General features: G+C 46.4%; 1 long non-coding RNA gene across 1 annotated transcript; it reads left to right on the forward strand.

Annotated features, from left to right (window-relative positions):
* Positions 1-3,547: 3,547 nt before the first annotated feature.
* On the forward strand, positions 3,548-11,768 carry LOC116537463. Its single transcript, XR_004263133.1, has 3 exons — positions 3,548-3,695; positions 7,021-7,022; positions 11,742-11,768. It is a non-coding gene; the product is annotated as an uncharacterized LOC116537463 (long non-coding RNA).
* The last annotated feature ends 257 nt before the right edge of the window (positions 11,769-12,025 follow it).

Here is a 12,025-nt window from a genome sequence, read left to right on the forward strand (position 1 = left end):
TTGTGATGCTTATGTTCTACTAAAAAACAAAGATATTAACTGAGACTGGGGGACCAAGAGAGCCTGTTGGATGTGACATTTAAGCTGAGCCCTAAAGGAGGAGTAAGTCAGGTATGGGTACAGAGGGAACAGCAAGGGTGAAGGCTTCAGGGCAGGAGAGGGCCTGTCTCTTGCTGAGAAAGTCAGTATGGCTGGAGCCCAGTTGAGGAGAGCTGAGAATGGTCTATGGTCACTCAGGAGGGCTGAGCCTATAGGCAGGAGTTTGGAAAGCCAGGCTCACCAGGTTGGAAAGGCAATCATCTGACTGACATTCCAAAAGATTCTTCTGGCTGCTGTTGTTGAATGGATGGTTTGCTGGGGTTGTAGGACCTTGCAGCACACTCTTTCAGAAAAACTAAGGCCAAGTAAGTAACTTCTAGGGAAACAAGCTCAGGGTTTGGATTTGATTCCTGGTTAGATTTCCTCAACAGTCTTCCACAAATAAGGGCACAGCTTACTTCCTGAACCAAGGTGTGCCAACACCAAGCCTGGCAGAAGCAGGTAAGGCTGACCTGCGATGGGGCAATAGCAGCATACCTATATTTTTTTGATAAGAATAAGAGGACTATATTTTCTGATACAGCTTTAGAAAGGGACTTTATTACTATTATTCTTAATATTTAAATTAAGTTAATTATTTTTTTTTAGAGACAAGGTCTTGCTCTGTTGCCCAGGCTGGAGTACAGTGGCGCTCTCAGAGCTCACTATAACCTTGACCTCTTGGGTTTAAGCAATTCTCATGCCTCTGCCTTCCGAGTAGCTGGGACTACGAACACGTGCCACTACAGCTAAATTTTGTTATTTTATTTGTACAGATGGGTCTTGCTATGTTTCCCAGACTGGTTTGAAACTTCCTCAAACTATCTGCCCATCATGGCCTCCCAAAGTGTTGGGATTATAAACGTGAGCCACAGAGCCCGGTCCTATTTTAATTTTAATGATTTGGCCGGGTGCGGTGGCTCACGCCTGTAATCCAAGCACTTTTGAGGCCAAGGTGGGCGGATCACCTGAGGTCGAGAGTTCAACACCAGCCTGACCAACATGGTGAAACCTCGTCTTAAAAAAAAAAAAAAAAAAAAAAAATTAATGTTATTAAGACAAGGTCTCACTCTGTCACCCAGGCTGGAGTGCTATGGCACAACCATGGCTCACTACAGTCGCGACCTCCATGGTTCAAGCAATCCTCCCCCCTCAGCCTCCCAAGTAGCTGGGACGACAGATGTGCACCACCATACCTGGCTAATTTTTTGTAGAGATGGGGACTCACCATGTTGCCCAGGCTGGTCTAGAACTCCTGCAGTCAAGTAATACACACAACTCGGCCTCCCAAAGTGCTGGGATTACAGGCATGAGCCACCAAAGCTGGCCTGAGGAACATCTTTAATAAGGATCTAAAACTCCTGCTTTTCACTGTATTAGCCCAATGTTCCTATAGGCTTATTTTATTTTTTTTTAATAGACAGAGACTTGCTTTGTCACCTAGGCTGGAGTGCAGTAGCATGATTCTGGGTTACTGCAACCTCCACATTCAGGGTTCGAGATTCTCGTGCCTCAGTCTCCCAAGTAGCTGGAATTACAGGCATGCACCATTATGCCCAGCTAATTTTTGTATTTTTAGTAGAGACAGGGTTTTGCCACATTGGCCAGGCTGGTCTCCAATTCCTGGCTTCAAGTGATCCGCCCGCCTCAGCATCCCAAAGTGCTGGGATCACAGGCGTGAACCACTATGCCTGGCCTCCACAGGCTGTTTTTAAAGACATGAGGTCTCATTCTGTTGCCCAGTCAGTGGCACCAGCATAGCTCATGGCAGTCTCCTCGGTAGCCTGTAATCATAGGTGGGCACCACCATACCCAGCTTGTAGGTTTAGGTTTTTTGTTAAATTCAGCTGGGGGTGGTGGCCCACACCTGTAATTCAGCACTTTGGGAGGCGGAGTAGGGTGGACCACTTGAGGTCAGGAATTTGAGACCAGCCTGACCAACACAGTGAAACCATGCCTCTACGAAAAATACAAAAATTAGCCAGGCATGGTGGTGCATGTCTATAATCCCAGCTACTTGGGAGGCTGAAGCTGCAGTGAGCTGAGATTGTGCCACTGCACTCCAGCCTCGGCGACACAGTAAGACTGTCTCAAACAAAACAAAACAAAGCAAAACAAACAAAAAACAGGTAAGAAAAAGAAGGCTCAGAGGGACCAATTAACTTGGTCAAGGTCATAGAGCTTTGGACGTGAGTCTGTTTGATCCCAAATCCACTTGTTCTTTCTACTCTATTCCCACTGCGTGCCCACATGGTGTCTGCTAGAAAGAGCAGGTCACTGTTTACTGGAGAACCCAAAGGCACGTGGCTATGAGACAAGCCGAGGTTACAATGGCATCTTATGTGAGGAGATCACAGAGGAACAATCAGCAAGGCTGGGTGTGAGCGTCAGCGCATCAAAGGCATGGCCGCGCAGCTGCAGCTGTGCAGGATGCCTGCTTGCCTGTGCTTCCTGGAGAGTTGGGAACAGCTCAGTAAGAGGCAGGATGGGATGGGATCAGACCTGAGGATACTCTTTCTTACTGGTAATGATAGGAACCTGCTAATCACAGTGATCTCAGACTGGCCATGTGTGAGGAAGTGGCTGTTCCTGCCACCTTTGGCCAGTTGCATGTCTGGCGGCATAGCAAAAGGAAGCCTATTTTTAGATATCCATTACTGGCTAAACAGAGACAGGATCCACGTTAAGTGTTCCATAGTCACTCCCTCAACCAGCCCCTGGACCTTATACACGCCACTTACCTCCTGCAAGGTGGCCAGGACCATGGCATTAAGATTTGCTAATGGCATTGCTTGAGATTATCACCATCACCAAAACTGCTCTGGGTCAGTTTTGTTCAGAGCAATGAAAATAATAGAGATAGTTTCTGCACTGAAAGGAATTAAGACATTCTCACGTTCCCACCCTTGCCACTTCTACATGTACAGCTGAGAGCCTTCCACAGTGCTATCCCTCTGCTGACAACAGATTTGGGTATAAAACGAAGCCCCTGTCCTCTCAGAGTCTACTCACAAACAGATAACTGTATACTCTGAGGATGATGATAAACACTCCAGAGGAAACTAAAGTTAGGTAAGGGGCAGGCAATGTGGACAGAAAAGGTATCATCTGACACTGGTTTGTCAGGGAAGGCCTGTGTGAAGCTGGCACTTCTGCTTGAAACTGAAGGCTATCCAGTAGAGGAGTGTTCCAGGTAGAGGGAACACAAGCGGGACAGTAGACGGAGCTGGGACAGGAGAAAGAGCTCAGAGAACCAGCTCGCCCTGAGCCAGTATCCCCACCCCCAGCCCTTATGCCCTCAACCACTCAACGCTCTGCCTAAGAATGTCCCTTCTTTGCTGACAACACCTACTCACCAGTTCTCCTTTCAAATACCAGTGGCTCTAGGAAACTCAAATGATGCGGGAAAAGCTGGCACTCGCTCCCTGGGCTCCTAGAGCACTTGGCTTATGCATTGTTACAGCACTTTTAATGGCATCTTGTAATTATCTAATTATATCACATCTTTTCCAGAAGCCAGGCGCTCCTTTCGGCAAAGATGATGTCCTGCTGGTCACGATGGACAAGTGGCATGGAGGGCTCAATTCATCCATTAAAGAAAAAGTTCACTTGAGGCAGTGGCTCACGCCTGTAATCTCAGCACTTTGGGAGGCTGAGGCGGGTGCATCAGGAGGTCAGGAGTTCAAGACCAGCCAGGCCAACATGGTGAAATTCTGTCTCTACTAAAAATACAAAAATTAGCCAGGCGTGGTCGTGTGTGCCTGTAGTCCCAGCTACTTGGAAGGCTGGGGCAGAAGACTCACTTGAACTCAGGAGGTAGAGGCTGCAGTGAGCCAGGATCACCCCACTGCACTCCAGCCTGGCAACAGAGCGAGACACCGTCTCAAAAACAAACAAAAAACCCAAAAACAACAAGTTCACTTTAGGGCCTTTTCCGTGCTGCATGGGGATGTGCTGGAGATGAAGCCAGGAGAATTCTTGGCCTAAAGAGGTTCGTAATCAACCACAGTATGTCTCAGGTATCTTTGGATTTCTAGGGTCTAGCTCCAGATTTGAGCAGCACAAGGTGCTGCACTGAATGTCCGAGGTGAAGGCTGGCAAGACAAAGCACATCTTCACAATGCAGAGTTACAAACATAGCCTCACCCAACTCCTGGGACTTTTTTGCACTTTACATGGGAAAAAAAAGCATATGAAGCCTTTTAGCATATCTACCTCCTCCCCAAAAGAACATTATTTCCTCCCTATTGGGTCTTATTTTTAATTATGCCAAGTACTTTATGAAAAACTAAACTTATTAACATATACGATCCTTTCCAGTTAATTCATTACAGCGTGAGCCTTAAGGATGCGAGTTATTGTGGTTCCTTGCTTTGCTCTCTAATGTCTTTTCCCAATTTAATGAGTTAAACTACAAACAGCAGTTATCACCAAGTGGCTAATGACCAAATGCCTGCAGATGCTGTGAGAAAGTACTGCATATATTTCAATTAGGATGTTCTCCGTTGATTTTCTCCTATAGTTTCAAGATGTGGAAGTTGATCTCTCTTCAATCAGGATAAAAAGGAGCTCACAAACAGTAGACCCTGAAAATGTGTGCCTGAGAGAACTTCCAGTTTAGAGGGGTCAGGACTGAAAATGTACAGTCTGCCTGGCTATGTCCCAGCCTGGCTCTCCCCAACCCCTCCCGGGGGTGTGGAAGGCCAGTTACCGCACAAGGGTAGGCTGCATGCTTCCCGCACTGGCCAGCATTCTCCTCTGCACTCCTTGGAACAAGACAGTCCAAACTGCCTGGGTTTAGTTCTTAAAGGACACACAAAATTCTTCTTCTTCTTTTTTTTTTTTTTTTTTTTGAGATGAAGTTTCACTCCTGTTGCCCAGGCTGGAGTGCAATGACGTGATCTCAGCTCACTGCAACCTCCCTCCGCCTCCTGGGATCAAGCAATTCTTTCTGCTCAAGTCTCTAGAGTAGCTGGGATTATAGGCACCCACCACCACACCCAGCTAATTTTTGTATTTTTTAGTAGAGACGGCATTTCACCATGTTGGCCAAGCTGGTCTTGAGCTCCTGACCTCAGGGGATCTGCCTGCCTTGGCCTCCCAAAGTGCTGCGATTAATAGGTGTGAGCCACCGCGCCCGGCAAGGACACACAAAATTCTACCATGAATTCTTTTAACAGTGTCTTGTAATGATCTGATTATATCACATCTCTCTAAGAAGCCAAGCTCTCCATGCAGGGGATTTCTGTCCTCAAAGTAGAGTAAATCATCTCTCAAAGGAAGGGGAACCTTTTAATTTCCAAATGCAGAAATTCAAATCTGGGTATGGCCAAGTGAGAGCTCTGGAAAATATTACAAAGCCTCCCCCACCCCACCCCCTAGTCCTAAGGAAAGGGCTTCTTTGGGGGAAGATTTCATGTTGTTCTTAAATATTTTTTTGGTTTTCATATACACCTCACCTACCATTTCTATCCACAGAAACAGGCTTTGTTGAAAAATGAAATCTTAAAGTCTTATTTCTGTGGATTAGAAAAGTTCTTTCCCTGAGCCACCAGGATTAGGTGACAAATTGGAATAGGTAAAGCTTTATATGTGGTTTCTGTGCTAATGCTGCCCCCTAGGGATGGAAACTTAAAAGGCACCGAGATAGCAGCTTGACTGCTCTGGGAGAGACCACACATAGCTGTCGGCTTTTTACTATACTATGGGGAACAGGGCTTCAAAGACAGAGTGGGAGGGTAAAGTCTTTCTGGAATAAATCAAAGTTCAATTTTACCTTTATCATAACTACAAACAAAACTACAAATACCCTTATATTAGTCAAATACAGATGACTGTTTCTCTCGAATGGCCGTTTAACAGAATCAATGAGGACTGTATCAGCAACACATAAGCAATGACAGAATGTGGACATTTATATAAAAATTCCAAGACCAATATGTGAGCTCCTACTAAGGACTCTCAGTCCTGCTCTGCGGTGGGGACACACGTTAAGTGAAATATATAGTAAGACATGATTTAAGTGCTAAGGAGAAAAAAATATAGGAAGGATGAACTGGGGTGGAGAGGGGGAAATAGTTCACAACTACAAACTGGTGGTCAGTGAAGGCCTCTTTGTAAAGGTGCATGTAAATGAAGACTTAAGAAAGGAAGGAAGGGAGCGAGTCTGGTGCTATCTGGGGGAAAGAATTCCAGGTAACGGGAACAGGGAGGAGCGAGGTGGGCAGAGCTGTAAGCAGGAGAGGAGGACTGGGTTTGCAGGCTGCCTGGGGCCTGGGAGGTGACAAGGGCTTTGGCCTGTGCCCAGAGTAAACAGATGCAGAAGAAAAGCCCCTGCAATGGCTTTGCATGAGGTTGATTCTCAAAGAACCCCAGCTCTAGACAGCCTTTTCACTGGGAGCTCTCAAGTCTCTGGGCTGTGCCTCTGACAGGTGCCGCTCCCGCCTTCCTACTGAGCTTCTCACAGCCTGGAAAGGGCAGGAGGGGAGGCTATGACTAAGGCCCTTCCAAAGGATTTGCTCCCCGTAGATGCTCCATACAATATAGGTTGTGGAACTAAAGTTACTACTATAGCAACGACTCTTTTTTTTTTTTTTTGAGACAGGGTCTCATTCTGTCACCCAGGCTGGGGTGCAGTCAGTAGTGTCATCATAGCTCACTGGGCTTAAGCCTGGGCTCAAGTGATCCTGCCACCTCAGTGCCCAGAGTAGCTGTGACCACAGGCGCATGCCACCATATCTGCCTAATTTTCTGTAGAGACCAGTTCTTGCTGTGTTGCCCAGTCTGGTCTCAAATTCCTGGGCTCAAAGGATGCACCCACCTCAGCCTCCCATATGCTGGGATTACAGTTGTGAGCCACTATGCCTGGCCAGCCATGACTTTTAAACTATAAACTGTGGCCCTTTGGTGGGTTGTAAAGTCATTTCAGTAGATTATGACTAGTGGTTTTTCAAGAAAACTAAAACAGAAAATACTAGAGCACATTCCATGTGTCAAGTATTTGTTTTATAAAATCACTTTCTGTTACACATACATTTATGTTTGGATGAGGCTTATGTATATTTCTTACTACAGGTCATGAGCAAAAAAGTTTAAAAGCCATTAATTTAGAATTCATTCATTCAGAATCAAAAAGTTCTTTAAAAAGGCATCAAAAGGCTCATTCTCACAACAGGAAGTCCCAGGGATCAATGCCAGGAACTGAAAACCAGCCCCATCTCCTGTTACCCTGGAGCTGACTCTGCTGATGAGGAACAATGCCCGGGAACCAGGGGAACCCCAGCCTTTTCCACCCTGCAGGAGCAGGGCCATGAGTAGGAAGCAGATCTAATAATAGATCATTTCAAACTATCAAATAGAAACACTGCTATCACTTGGGCAGAAACAAGCCAGGCTGACCTTGTCTTTGCTCACTGCTTTGGCTACCCCTGGGCTTCCCAGGGCTTTGCTGGGAATCTTGGCCTGGCAGGAGCAGTCGGCAAAACCAGCTCTTGCCTACTGGAACTCCACTGTCAGCCTGCCCTGGAAGAGAGGCTGCAGATTCCAGGAAGCCTCCCCCCCTTCCAGGTAGGACAAAGACCACTTTGACCCTCCTTTTCTCCATGTCCAGGCTGACAACAGCTTGGCTAAAGTGGCTGACCCAGGTCAGGGAAGGAGCTACTGGGGTCTGCGCACAGGTAGAAAGGAGAAGTTGATGCCTCATCTTGGGTCATTCAGCAGAAGTGCTCATTCTAGAGTACAGCGCAGCTTCAAGTTGAGCAGGTAATTTCGCTTTGGTATTTTAGGGCACTGTGTAAAGATGGCAGTAGTAATTCATGTATCCAGGGACAGAAGTATACAAAACTGTCTGAAGTTAGGGTTGACAACACCCCTTTGTGGATATCAGACACAAAATCTTGCGCTGCTGTTTACATAGCAGGCATACAAAAGCAGCTGCCCCTGGTAGTTTCTCACATTCTCCTACACATCAAATCCCTCCTCAGAGTAAACAGCAAAGCAGACTTTTAATCCTTCCCTCCCTGCTAGTGAAATGCAACAAAAAGGGAAGCCTCTCTTGGGGACAGGAGATAAGAACTGAGGATGAGGGTCACAGGAGAGAGGAAAAAAAGGGTCAACTCGACACAGAACAATGATAAAAAAAAAATGTAGGTGGGAGGCGCCCAGGGTGGAAAGCTCAGAAGCAGGGCCAGAGATCCCAGACCTGAGGAAGAATGCTGTTAGGAAGCAGCCAAAGCCTGCTGTTGCACTTCCAGGGGTTCATGCCCTTCATTCTCCTGGTTCACAAGCTTCAGCTGTTCTAGTCACAGTGTATCTTCCCCATATCTTTATTATGAGAAATAATAAAACACGATTTAGTTAGCATGCCATCCACCTGATGCCTCCAGATGCTATTACTCTTACACCCTCACTCATGCCCACATGGCTCTTATCCAGCTGAAATCTAGTCCTCACCCCCAGGAATATGAGCAGCAGCATAAGTGATTTTTGGTTCTGTGGACCTAATACTATAAAGAGCATTAGAGAGTATTTCAACATAGGCAGGTGGCTACACATGGCCCTCTTAGGGGAAACCATCACACCCAGTCCCTTGCTATGCAGGATGGGCAGGACTGTCTCCACCTGCCAGCCTGAGAGGAATATGGACAGTCGGGCTCTGGCTATACCTACTAAGCAGAGTTGCATCTGACAAGATCTCTTTTTTCTTTCTTTTTTATTTTATTTTATTTTCTCCAGTAATGGGTATAAACAAGCATCTGACAAGATCTTTAAGTGATTCCAACACACAGAAAAGTTGAGAAGCTCTGACCTCTTTTGATCCAGGTCACAGTTTTGCTGATCCTCTGATACCTCTATTCAGAAAATAAATGATCAGATCCTTAGAAGACCAATCTTTGCCACTGGCAATCACAGGGAAGCTGACACACTCATTATCCATTCTTTTCAGTGTGGCTGAAAAGACTGGCAGAGCTTACTTAATGCTCATGAAATCATCACTGCATCTTGCCTCAGGCGAAAAGATTATTGACAGATTTAGCAGTAAGAGACCAAAAGATGCTGGAGAGTGAGGTGAGGGGTATGTTCATGCTTGTAAATCAAGATCTAAACTTTATATCAAATCTGCCACATATCATTGTTGAAACTGGCAGCTCATGCCTGTGATCCCAGGACTTTGGGAGGCTGAGGTGGATGGATCACCTGATGTCAGGAGTTTGAGACCAGCCTGGCCAACATGGTGAAACCTCATCTCTATTAAAAATACAAAAATTAGCCAGGCGTGGTGGCATCTACACTTGTAATCTCAGCTACTCAGGAGGCTGAGGCAGGAGAATCGCTAGAACCTGGGAGGCAGAGATTACAGTGAGCTGAGATCACATTACTGGACTCCAGCCTGGGCAACAGAGCAAGACTCCACCTCAAAACAAAACAAAACAAAACAAAACAAAACAAAACAAAACAACAACAACAAAAAGAATGTGAGACTGTGGACGGTGTGTTTGGAAATCACTTTTTTTTTTTTTTTTTTTGAGATGGAGTCTCGCTCTGCCACCCAGGCTGGAGTGCAATGGCACAATTTTGACTCACTGCAACCTCCACCTCCCAGGTTCAAGCGATTCTCCTGTCTCAGCTTCCCGATTAGCTGGGATTACAGGCACGTGCCATCATGCCCAGCTATCTATTTATTTTTTAAGTAGAGATGGGGTTTCACCAGGTTGGCCCAGCTGGTCTCAAACTCCTGGCCTCAAGTGATCCGCCCAACTCTTCCTCCCAAAATGCTGGGATTACAGGCGTGAGCCACTGTGCCTAGCCTGGAAATCACTTTCATAAACAACCTGGATATGAGACTCTCAGGATCCATTTCCTGAAAATGCACTGCTCCCCTGAGATGACATACACCTGACCACAGTGCTGCTGCCCAACTGCAGAGGACCCAGCCACGCTGGAATGGGCTCCTCCGATGCTGCATGGAGGGGCTGACAAGAGTAGACACCCAGAATCAGAGGGTGCTGAACTGATGGTCAGATAAAAACAGATCATCCTTTATTTCCTCTTTTTGCTTATTCTTGGATTACAATTTTTGGTTCAGTTAATCAAGTATGAAACAAACCTTAGGAGAGTCCATCATTTCACAGAAACGTTTATGAGCAAGAAATTAATCAATGGTACACTCCTCACCATTCTGACCCAAAAGCATGCCTACTCTCCACCCACCCTGGTTCATTAGTTTCTTCATGTATGACAACGCAAGGTGACCTTTGGAAGCAAAAGTACAGCTAAGGTGGTGTAACTCAGACTCTAACACAGTAAGTTGAAATGTGACTTCCCTCTCATCGTTTTTGAGTTGTGTTTTCAGCCTTGATCCACAGCCCAAATTCTGGGTTCCAGTTATGTGGCCCACCCAGGAGGAACTTGTAGTGTTGGCCATATTAGGAGATTGTCTGTAGCTTTTTTTGGGGGTGAGGGTCCACCCCGGGAAGGCAGGACTGAAGGTCTACCCAAGCGGAACCACCATGCCTCTCCCTTCCCTAGGAGGCCTTGAGTGATTTGCCAGGCTCCCTAAGCTGTGCTCTACTCAGGCTCAGCAACTGCTCCATGTCACCATGTGAAGGCTGGAAACCCTGATGAACACAGAGGGGACACAGCTGCTCATGCTTCAATAGATTTGTCTTTCACAACTCTAAGCCCAGTGGAAACTGTTTCTACTTGCCACTGTTTTCCCAACTGAACTGCACGTGCTAAAAAGACACATCATTTATCTGTGGCAGTTATGAACTGAACTGTGTCTCCCTCAAATGCATATGTGAAGCCCTCAACTCTGGCACCTTGGACGATGACTGTTTTTGGAGACAGAGCCTTTAAAGAGTCTGATTATATTAAATGAGGCTGCTGGGGTGGGTGCTATTCCAATCTAACTGACAACCTTCTAAGGACAGAGAGAGACACCAGAGGAGTGCACAGAAGAGAAAAGACCATGCAAGGACATAGCAAGAAGACAGCCACCTGTGAGCCAAGGAGAGGGGCCTCACCAGAAACGAAACCTGCTGACAGCTTGATCTCAGACCTCTAGCTCCAAAACTGTAAGAAAACTGATGGCATATTTAAGCCCTTAGTCTGGTATTTTGCTATGGCAGCTGAGCTGACCAAGACAGTGGCCCCTGATGACTATCCAGCAGTAGACGGCAGTGGATCAGAGAAGTTCCCGCCCCTTCGTGCATACACTGTGCCCTCCGATCTTCACATGTGTTGGAGATATTAAGTCCTGATTCTGGGGGACAGATGGAAAGCAGGCTGTAGAGACTGGGACTAAGTCCCAGAAAACCAAGCGTGCCACCAATTTATTTTCCATCCAGAAGAGCACATGGCTTCCTGGAAGCAGCTGCCCCTAAATACACGTTTACTTTGGGGGGAATGATAATCTTGTAGTTATATCAGTTACTCTGCTCTTCACCAATGTTTATATCAAAGGATCCCACTCTACAAAAATGCCAAGTTGGAGAGTTACGTTTGTTAAATTTAATAACAAGAAGTGAAGCAACCAGACTTTAGAATAAAACTACACACACGATGTAGTGCTTGTAGCATGAAGACAACTTGGAGTTTAACCCACTGATGAATTTCAACAGAAGTTGGACTCTGAACTGATAAAAAGAGGTTTCCCGGGCCAGGCACAGTGGCTCACGCCTGTAATCCCAGCACTTTGGGAGGCCGAGGAGGGCGGATCACGAGGTCAAGAGATCGAGACCATCCTCGCCATGATGAAACCCCTCTCTACTAAAAATACAAAAATTAGCTGGGTGTGGTGGCCTGTAGTTGCAGCTACTCGGGAGGCTGACGTGGAAGAATCGCCTGAACCCAGGAGGTGGAGGTTGCAGTGAGCCGAGATTGTGCCACTGCACTCCAGCCTGGCGACAGAGCAAGACTCCATCTCAAAAAAAAAAAAAAAAAAAAA

This window comes from Sapajus apella, unplaced genomic scaffold, assembly GCF_009761245.1.
Source record: "Sapajus apella isolate SASKATOON/1434 unplaced genomic scaffold, GSC_monkey_1.0 scaffold110, whole genome shotgun sequence".
Taxonomy (NCBI): Eukaryota; Metazoa; Chordata; class Mammalia; order Primates; family Cebidae; genus Sapajus; species Sapajus apella.